Genomic DNA, 11,669 nt, shown 5'->3' on the forward strand with positions numbered 1-11,669 from the left:
GGGAGGTTGAGCCTTTAACCACTTTACTAACATCTAAGTCCGTAATAACTGGCACCTTTTAGTGAAGACTGAAGAAGTCACGAGTTTGACGTTCCATGTGGTGTATGTAATAGTTAGAAGTACAAGAAAAGGGGGTAGGGATTGAGTCCGGATCAGCTCCTCGTCGGGGTAGCACAAAGTGCTCCCGGACGGCTTTACCACCATAAAAACAGGGGGCCCAGGGGTGGGGTGATGGGAGGGTTTTTTTTTTTTTTATTTTTTACAGGTGGGCCCCACCATATTTGTGGTGGAAAAGCTTCCATGTCAAGGGTGATGATCCCAATTCGTAGGGATTGCCATATCAGATCGTTTGAGGACCATATTAGATCTGTCCATTCTTATCATTTAAAGATTGATAAAGATGGTGGATATTATTTTCCAGTGTTATTCCTAATATTAGTTGTTGCTAACATCCAAGGGTTGCTCAGTCACATTATGACTGAGACCTCTTAGTGAAGAGGTCACGAGTTTGGCATTCCATGTGGTACATGTAACAATTCTCAATCCTTATTATGTTTTTTTATAAATCCCTAGAAATACAGGAAAAGGGGGTAGGGATTGCCACGAAACGTGACTCAACGAAAACTTGCGAAAACATTTGGCAAGAAAATCAACAAAATGATTGTTTGACTTATGCACATTAATAAAAATGAACACATAATAAAAATGACTTTTGCCAATGATGGATCAGTAAAGCGGTCAAAAGCCCAACCTCCCTAGGAAAGGTCTTGGGTTCGCACCCATTTGGTGGCATTAATTATATAAAAAGCTCCCTTGAGGATGTAATCGTGGTGCACGTAAGCTGGCCCGGATGAACCTAATAACAAAAAAAAAAAAAAAAAAAAAATGAACATGAAAAAGAGTTTGAAGCCTTATTACATCATAATTTCCACTAAAGAAACCGCATAAAATATGACTGTAAACAAAGAATTTAGATCTATTTCAAAATAATTTTACAGATTTTTAATTTATAAGCCTCTTCCTCTTCTTGGTTTTGCTGGAGACTCTAACGTTTTCTTTCTTACTGTTGCAATTTCATCTCAGTCTCAATGGATTTTGCAATCGATTAAAATTTTCATGGAGTTTGGCATGAATTCTCATGAAGTTTAGCATATTCCCTATAAGGGCCTGTTTGGTTACATGAATCTCTGGATTCACAAATGGGAGATTTATACCCGTTTGGTTGTGTAAAACCTTTGATTCATGAAATCTAAGGATTCAACTTTTTACATTAAAAACGTGAATATATAGATTTATGGGTATAAAGTGAAATCTAGAGATTTTACCCTTATCATAAAAACGCTAAACATTTGAACCATGACTTTATAGATGTTTTTTCAGGATGAATATACAAATTTCATTCTAAAGATTCAAGTTAATCAAACAGTTAATTTTATGAACCATTACTCCATAAATTTAAAATCTATACATTTGAAATCTCTAGATTTTTGAAATCTCCGAACTCAAGTAACCAAACAAGCCCTTAAAATCTAGGTGAATCCAAATATAAGTCAGACCATCTCCAATGCATGGCAAGACCTTGATTTCGGATTTTAGAACTCTTGAAATTCTTTTTCTTACTTCAAGGTAAAGGTTTGTGATTTGTGTAATGTCTATGTTAATAATGGTTTTTTTCTTGTATCAAGTCTAGGTTTATGAACAGAAGAGATGTGGCACCGTCTTTCCTTGCTTTGTGCCAAAGGATTTCAACCTAGTAAACCAAAATAAATCCTCGGAATCATTGTGAGTCTTTCTTCCTCTATTTTTCTGTTTTGAAAAGTGTGTTAATGCTTGGAATGTAAAATCTTATTTTTGTTGCAGCATATTATGTCCACGTGAAACAAAGTGTATCTGAAGATAATCTTGTGGAAGGTTCGATATGTCGACTCGTGTCGTCGTGTGTGGGACCGGCGACACGGCAACACGGGCGACATGTCACCAAAAGTCGCCCGACTTTTGGCAAGGGTTCGATGAAAAATCGAACCCCTGTTTCAAAGGATATTTCAGGTCATTTTGACCTGAAATTTGACGTGTAACCTAATTTGAGGCCAATAAATACATTGGGAGTGTTATTTTGACTTAAAACATCACCTAACCTAAAGATTATAATTGGCACATGTCCAGCTATATACGGGCAAAACTGGAAGTTTGGAAAATTCATATAAACTAATGTAAATATGCAAAGAGAACACAAATACACAAGTAGTAAAGAAATGTACTAAAGTTTATAATTCATTATACAATTATGTTGATTATGGCTCATGCTTCACATATTGTTGCGAACCACCGGTTTTAACGGGGGTTGGCAAACCAAAAATAAGAAAAGAGAGTCAAAGACAACGTATCAAACGGCCCTTATCATTATGTTGATTATGGCTCGGGCGTCCATGTTGCCACGAGCCCGCCCCGGAGCTTTTAGAGGCCCTATGTCACCTTGGCAAAAAGCGAACGAAAAATCGGCGAAAAACAAATGAAAGGCTGTTATATATGGCGGCGATATATCGACTTAGTGTATAAGTCGTATCGTTGGGAGGTGTCGCGTCTCCGATCGAAATGTATATCACCGACACGAAGAACCATGGTCATGTGTTACCTTCCCTCATTTCAAACTCTTTCTCTTCTATTGCTTTTGTTCTTAATGTTGGGGTGCATGCATGCACAATATGCACTTGCGAGGCATGTCGATCAGTCTTGTTTGGGATAAGTCCGCGCTCCACTCCACTCAGTTTGATTATTGTGGTCTTCTCACTTTGTTCTTGATCATGTCATGGATTATCGGAGAGGTTGCCGCTCCACTTATGGAGAAGATTCCATGTAATTCCTAAATTGGTTTTTATCATTCACTTGTTCCTTCAATTTTTCTGCATACATCTTGAATGAAAAATAAGCACAATTGATCACAGTCATGAGCCTACTGTGGTTGACACTAACCCTAAAAGCAAAAGAAAATAAGGTTTTCCTTTTTTTTGTGTTGGGTAGAGGGGAAGGGTGTGGTTGGATGACAATTTCCAGCTTTAGGAAAATTTTATTGTTAGTGAAATGGGTAACCATGAAGCTTCCTCCCAATTGGACCCTGGTATGTTGTCTTACTTTTCTCATCTTGTTATGTGGAAATATTGAAAAGTGTTAATTTCTAGGCTTTTGAGTTAGAAGTTAATTTTTTCAGTCGTAAACCGTAGTTTAAGTGGCGTTGTATGTTGGAAATACATTACCACATGGACAATCGTATAAGAACAAATAAAGCAGAATTAAAATTTTTATCTTGATTCAAATGGCATGAACAAACTCCGATTCGAAAGCTTTGATACGTACATCCATCTTGATAAACAAAAATTGACGGAGTTGAAACGTGTCGATAACGTCACTTTCTTTAAGGTATTTAAACGCCCAAGATATAAGACAAATAAAGCGAAAATGTTATCTGACAAATGGCAGAACAAACCATTCGAAGTTTGTTCGACACCACTGAACGAAAGGAGTTGACATGTTGGTACGGCTTTCTTGTTATTTAAACGCCCGAATAGTGCACACGGGCCAATGCGTTTTCACCCCCAAGATCAATCAACCCCTCCATCATAAACGGTGCACCCCATAATTGATGGACTAAGGGATCCGTAAAGCTATATTCATCAATTTGTTTTCTATAACACAATTTAAAGAAAACCAATGCTTCTCAGAAAATGTTCACGCAACCGAATAACAAACCCCTCTCACATTTATATAGGAGAATAAGAGATACCACAAAAGGTTATCTCCAATGGAGACATATCTATTCCTTTTAAGGCATGTCTCTTAGCCCTCAAAGTAACCTTCCAAAAGAGGCACCTATTGGCCATTTAGATGTCTTTTAGGAAAAGACCCAACCTTTAGAAAATTACATTATTTGAATTTTCAAATAAAACTATGAAAATTACGACATTGTAGTTTGTTTTGATAGAGATGGTACCAAATTGTTTGTTCCTTATCCGCTTGAGGACTCTGAGAGTTCTTTATCCACTTTTTTTTGTAAGTTTTACAATATTTATGCACTAATTTTTGAACATTTGTTTGTACAACATGCAATGTGATAGGGCGAGTACTTCACTTTTCTTCCATTTTGAGGTTTTATTAGCTTATTCCAGTTTGGTGACATTGAATTTTGCAAGAGCTTCAATACCTAAGAGTAACTTGATTTCGGAGGTCATATTCAGTTGGTTATAGGATCCTCTGTATGTATTCACTAATTTTTGGACTTTTGTTTTTATAACATGCAGTGTGATACATTGAGTATACTTTGATTTTCAGCTATTTTGAGGTTTAAGCTTTGTAAGTTTTAATTATTTTGCAAACCTTCTTCTAATAGCTTCCGTTTCTAAAGCTAAAGCTAAATAACCAAAATAAGCAATTGATTTGCCATCACAAGGTACAGCCAAGGCCTCATACAATGCTTTCACTCCCACCAGTAGAAGTGGCAGCAGCATCGCATGCCGCATCACAGTATATTTTGAAGCATCCATCCACTTGAACCTGATCTATTAGTTGGCATGGAGAGGCTCTATATTGTTGTTCCAGTAGAGAATTAGCATTGTGAATTACCACATCATCTAACAGCTTTGAAAGAAACAAACATAAAAGATGACAAAGATGGAGCAGTGCCCTTAAAAAAGTAGTCATTTCGAGCATTCCAGATAATCATTACCAAAGCACTCCATATGGAGTTAATCCAATCTGGATGATAGGAATCATGGAACCAGGTATTAATAAATGCAACCCAGTCTTGAAGGGACTCTCAGTGAAAGTCTATGGTATCTACCCTTAACACAGATGCTTTCCAACAAGCTGATGCATGCTCACAATGAAACAAAGTGTGTGAAAGTGTTCAGGTGTATGATATGCACGACAAACACATAAGAGATAATGAGCTATCTCTATTAAACAAATTGACATTGATGGGAAGAGCATCATAGCTAAGGGTGTAAATGGATAGCCAAAATCCGCATCCATTTAGGGGTGCCCGAATCTATTCGATTATTAATAGGATGCGAATATGGTATACCCCTTTCTTACCGATTATTATCCGTCCGATAAAATTATCCGATTAAGTTACTTATTTATATTTATTATTCTTATTTTTATAAATTTTACCTATGATATGTGGCCTTTTTTTTTAGATTTTCTACTAAAATAGATACCAAAGTTGCTAAATTCTTAAATTTTAAACCTAGATCTCACAAATAAAAAAGTAATGATGTAATCAGGTAGTTGAAAACTTGTATTCAATTTATAGTCATGCCCCTTTAGAAGAATCTACTTAAGAAAATAGTTATCCAATTATCATTTGAATCCGATAGAACTTGTCCGAGAACCGATAGGATATTATTCGAATCCGTCCGAATATAATAGGATGCGGATATGGATATACCACTATCCGATCCGAATCCGGTCTGTTTACACCCCTAATCATAGACCGCTCTCCCTAGCTAGGAAATTCTGAATTTTTGGGAGGGCTTGTATCTTCCAAAAATGCCCCCAAAAGGAAGATGCTGCAAGAAAAGAATGAGAAGACCTCTCATAGGAAGCAAGTGAAATGGCAAGAGGTATATATGTAAATTTTACACTGAAGTTGCCAGATTTAGACTTCTTCCTAACCCACTCATCCTAGGCTTCCAAAGAGAGGATCAGAAGAGTCATAATTGTTGTCCTCTCTTGGGGAATACAAAACTCTCTTAGCAAAGGCATCCTCCAAATTCTTTAAAATGTCAATTAATCAATTCATGAACCAAATTGGGGGCCCACCTAGGTGCTCCTATACAAGAGGGGAGGGTTTTTTGGTATCAATGGATCCAAATATATAGTATTCATCACATTACCAATGACCTTTGTAAGACTCACATTTTGGAGCTCCCTCCCAGCCATTATACTCTTCCATCCCCAAGATGCATCGTTGGGCAATGAAGCCTAAAGGAAGGATTTGTTTGAGAAATATCTAATCTTTATGATTTTTGCCCAAAGAGTATCTAGTTGGGGGAGGAGCCTCCACCTCGGTCGAGCAAGTAAGGCCTTAGTAAACTAATGAAGGTCTCTAAACCTAAGCCCTCCGCACTCTTTGGAAGACACACATTCTCCCATTTCACCCAATTTATCCCTAAATTCCTATTGTTTTCCTACCAAAATGTTCTTATTTGCCTCGTTAACTTAGAGCTCATCTCCTTTGGTAGAAGGAAAGTGGACATTGCATAGTTGGGAGGTTGGTTGCTGCTGCCTTGATGAGAACTTCTTTTTCAGTAAAGGATAACATTTTTCCTTCCATCCAACCAAGTTCCTGTCTAACTTATCATAAATGTAAGAAAAGATCTGTGTTTTGTTCCTACTAAACATAGATGTCAAACCAAAAAGATCTCATGGGAGGAATCTTCATGAATATTAAGGAGTTGGAAATATAAGCTCTAGCATAGGGATACACCCCCTTTGCTAAATAGGACAAAGGATTTTGAATTATTTATATGTTGGCTAGAGGCCTCCATGTATTCTTGAGAGTTTTCTCCTATCATAATTGCATTCTCTGCCTAGGTAGGGGTAAATAACATGCACTCATCAGTAAAGAAAATGTGGTTTATTTCCAGAGCAAACTTGGAAATTTTAATTCTAGGCAATCTTGGAATTCCTATTACTAGGAAAAATCTTCTAGTGAGGACCTAATGACATAAGATGAATATATATATATGGATTCAGGGGGCAGCCCTGCCTAAGTCCTCTCCTTGGGGTAATCCCCAGTAATAAGTTGCCATTTATTTTGATCTGGTATTCAATTGTTGTTATACATTGTATTATCCATTGCACCCACCTAGGATGAAATTCTAACGAACTAAGTGAGTCCCTAATGAAAGTTTGTTCCACCTTGTCATAGGAAAAAAATATTTGATGATACCCTTTCATATATATGTAATAAAAAATAAATAAAAACAATAAAGTTTGGCTACGTTGAGTTGGTCTGTATTAATCCTAATTAAAATTAACATTCTCTTAGTTTTCCTAGTTCTAGCTCTAGGTCAAGCTTTGTATGATGTGGTATCAAAATTTACTATAATCAGCAATGGAACTGGAAGAACCCAGCAAGAAACTTTGTTTGAAAAAGTTCAAAGTCTCAGAGCTTGTTTAATTCTCCTCTTTAATCTATACTTAAGTTGGGATAACATTATAGTTGGCGTCATGGTGCGAAGTTTTGGCGAAATTCACCATCTCGCACCTTGTCGAATCCGGCAAACTGGCAAATTTCGTGGATATAATTTGGCCGACATATCGGCTAACTTAAGCCAGATTTCAACCCCCATTTGGGAGTATCTAGAACATTTTGGGCCAAAATTTGGTGTCTAGCCTAATTTGATGCTAATAAACAGATTGTAATTGCTTGTTTTGCCTAAAACTTCACCTAAATTGGTGCTCTTGATCAGCACATACACAGCTATATTATATGGGCAAAATTGAAATTTTAGAACATTATTTTAAACAATTAAAACAAAATAAATATGCATAGATATGTGTGAAATCCCGCTTGATCGTTTTAAACAATACTATACTCGTCAAGGATGAAGCGATGTCTACTGCTATACGTTGCAGATCAAAGGAAAATATGGCAAGAATGCTAGAAGTAGGAGCAAGAAGGTCTGGGGAGCTCTAGAGAAAAGAGAGAAATTCATGAAAAATATGTTGGAAATTCGTGGAAAATGCAGCAATTTTTCGGCTTAGCCGAAATTTCGGCGATACTTGGAATGTTTCTATTTCGGTTAAAAAAAATATCACAAATGCCAAAACGACCGAAATGGCGCTTTGTTGTGGCTTGGGAAGTTGGTTTTTAAAGCAAGCAGACCACATAGATGTTGCTCTAACTATGGTGAAGCATGAAGTTCGTAAACCCGTGGATATGGGGCTTTCTGCCTTTACTATTTGGATCAATGTGGACTATTTTTTCTGCAATTTTTCCAACACCAACAAGACCTTGGCCCTTGCAACATATGGAACTTCTAGTCTAGCTATTTTATTCTTATCTTGATACTACTGCTAGTAGTAATGACTTGTCACAATCCATTGGTTCATATAGAATCCATGTCCTAGGTGTATCAAAAAACATTCTTTTCGCTAAGCGTATATAATAAAATAGAGTGAAAGGGTCCACCCCGAAACCAAGGGGGTACTAACTAACAGCTGAGTCCTCTCCGAACCGCAGGAGATAGTTGCCCATCATACGGCTCACCAACTTCACTTTCCTCTATGGGGGGCTCGCTCCGGGCGGGTTCAAATCACAACCAATACACGGCTCTACGAAGGAAGGGGTTGGGTTAAGAGCGAGCCCCCCATAGAGGCAAGTGAAGTTGGTGAGCCGTATGATGGGCAACTATCTCCTACTATTGCAGCATGTCCTTAATTTTTTTTTTCGGTCGAAGAAAAAGAAACTATATTAAAATTAAGTCTGGAAACACTTACAAGGACTACATATAATGTTATTACAGTAATCCACTTGATTAAACGCTAGGTTAGCATAATATTCAAAACGCATCCGGAGCGAACTGTTTGGGAAAATATCAAATTTAACCATTTTTGTGGTTTTAGCTAAATCCAAAAGACTTGTTAATTCTGCCAGAGGCCACTTTAGATTTGTAGGCTTAGGTAATAGATGAGCGATTTTTGGATTGTTTGTCCATATCTCATCTATACTTAACCCATGTTGTGAAATTGTTGACATTCCAATCTGAAGTCCATCAAGCATAGCCTTCACCACACCTTCCATCTTTTGCTTTCCAAAATTGACATATTGTATATGTCTATCTTTGTATATTCCCACGCTCCATCCTACGATCCCTAGTTGTTGATTAGGAACCCCTGCACACATCAGTATGTCCTTAATTAGTAGATGTTATGATGTTTGTTGCCTATAAGGCTTTTTCAGCCATACAACCAGATCGATTACAATTGGATTGTATCTCAAGAGGTTTACTTGGTCAAGATGGTCTTCATATCATATAGCTAGTCATTATTTATAAGAAAAATAAGATAAAAAGATTAAATGAAGCTGTATGACAAGGTCCAGTACAAATGAAACTAAAGAAAACCTTGAGATAGATGCCAATCACAGTGCATTGGAAAAATAATAAAGAGAAGTCATGATTCAAGATCATGGAAAATAAATAAGATAAGAAAAGTTCATACAAGAGATGAGAAAAATAAGAGAGTAATTTTCATTTGGATGTACCTCATGAGATTTTACCTAAGTCAAATTTAATTAAAAAATGAAAGTTTGCATTTGTCTATGTAGTGTTCGAAAAATAACCTACTGAAGACACACCATCATTTTCATGACTTGGTGATAAATGTATAGAGAATTCTTAGATAAAAACACATGAATATATAGATAAATATATCATATGCATCCATGTAATGTCACAGCCTACACAAAAATATGAGAAAGCGTGTGGGCATAATATGATATATGATATATAATTGGTAACATCAAGTAATCTAACAAAGAATATATATATATAAAAGATGAACCTGTGTTTGAATAGGTCACTTCGATGGCTCTACTTCTTAGTTTACCCATCACGCAATAAAGAACAAGTCCAATGAAAGCCTAATATTTGACTCTTTTTTTTTTTTTAAACCAAGTCAGCGGGGAAGGACAAGATGCGAGTTACAAAGTCCAACAACAAGTAGGGATTGGCCGAGCCCCCCGAGATACGCCCCAGCAGAGAAACACGCCCCCAAGAACAAAGGAAAAGACCCAATAAGAAGAAATGTGGATGATATCCCCTAATATTTGACTTATCAAGCCAAATATCTATAGCAGATGAAATATATTAGGGACCAAATTTTTTATTTTAATTTTGATGAACAGAGTTTCATTCAATGATACCCATTCATGAGCAGTTTGTCGTGTCATGAACTGCTCCAATCATGTCTTGCCAATAATGACTTTGGTGAATTGGAAAGCCCAAATTTGTTGCAATCAGAGCTTAATTGAATAATATGAAATGATGGAAATAATTTAGATACATTTTCTATGTGCAAACCTTTAGTTTATATAGGGTTTACTTACTATTCTCGATCGTTGGATTCATCTATAGTCTTTCTTGGAGGTCGTCTGATCATAAGGTATTTTCCATCTTTTGGAATCAATGGTAGTTTCCTTTGTAAGGCACGATCGTATATCTTGAATTTCACGGGATCACGTTTCTTTCCATAACCGTCGGGTTCCTTTATCCTCAAGTTACTCAATGGTTCAATCTTCGTACTAGTCCCGACTAGAGTCACTAACCCCACCATGGTCAAACCCGTTTCGGTGTTATTTTATCCTTATCATGAACCCCCCATGCCAAGCGATCAGGATGAAACGACCGATAATGGCTTGGTTTGCCTTTTCTCGATCGCGATAACCTACCTAATTTGGGGGGGAGCACCCAAACAAAGATCTAGTGCTCCCGGTGGGGCTTGTTTTTCCTCCCTCGCCCGGGGGGCGGCCTTCGGGCCCCGGCGCCCCTGGTGGTGTTTCACCCCCCCCGCCCCGGCCGCGCGGGGTGGTGGCGAGGAAGCGAAGGGTGGCGCGCGTGCCCCCGCCCCCCACATGGCCCCCCCCCACCCCCCCCCCCCCCGAAACCCACACACCATTTACCAGAAGCGAGAAACGCACGAAATCGCAGAACGCGAAGGAATTCGAAAAAAATTTAAATTTTTGGTAGCTTTTATACTATTTCTGCACTTTAGGCGATCTCGCAATTGTATCACAATCTTACCAATTTTATCACAATGATTCAAGACTCAAAAGTTAAGTGTAAATGAATCGGAAGAAAACACGAGAATAACTTATAAATAGAAAAACATAGTAAAATCATCAAGATTAATGAGCAATCTTACCAACTATATTCTAGTGATCTAGTCCTCAAAAGCAACATGCCAAAGTGGTTAGGGAAGATATATACATGAAATAATTTATGGAAACAATTTAATTATGAAGATATTTTGTAATAGAATCGTCGTTAATCTTTTCAACTATGTCCGAATGATTTAGGCCTAGAAGGTAACACATTAAATGTGGCTAGGCGGGAGATTTAAATGGAAATATATATTAAGAAATAATTTAAATTATCAAAGTCAACATGCCAAATGTGATTAGGGAAGAGTGTATACATGAAATAATTATGGAAACAATTTAAATTAGCAATGAATCTTATAAAATAATCTTGAGTGATTTGATAATCGTTCCAATTATGCTAATGATGTAGCTTTATAAGGTAACATATTAAATGTGACTAGGTAAGAGAATTTAAATGGAATAATTTTAGGAAATAATTCAAATTTAACATATTTGCATCGATTAGGAAGCATAAATTTACAAAATTATTGCATAAAAATACTCAAAAAATTAGGAAATCAGGGGAATATGGGGGGGGCCCCCCGGGGGGGGCGGGGGGGGGGGGGGGGGGGGGAAAGTAAGAATAACCATGAATTTCAAAATTTAATTTGACGAGGACATCAGCATGTTGTATTAAAAATTCTTCTTATTTTTTTGACTAATAGTATGAAAATGACTCTTCATTTTTGCTGGAGGTCATCAAGTATGATCTGTTCTACGGTTCTAACCCCCAAAAAAAAAAAAAAAA

Source organism: Hakea prostrata, chromosome 11, assembly GCF_041222555.1.
Source record: "Hakea prostrata isolate BN-2017 chromosome 11, UWA_Hpros_2, whole genome shotgun sequence".
In the NCBI taxonomy this organism is placed as follows: Eukaryota; Viridiplantae; Streptophyta; class Magnoliopsida; order Proteales; family Proteaceae; genus Hakea; species Hakea prostrata.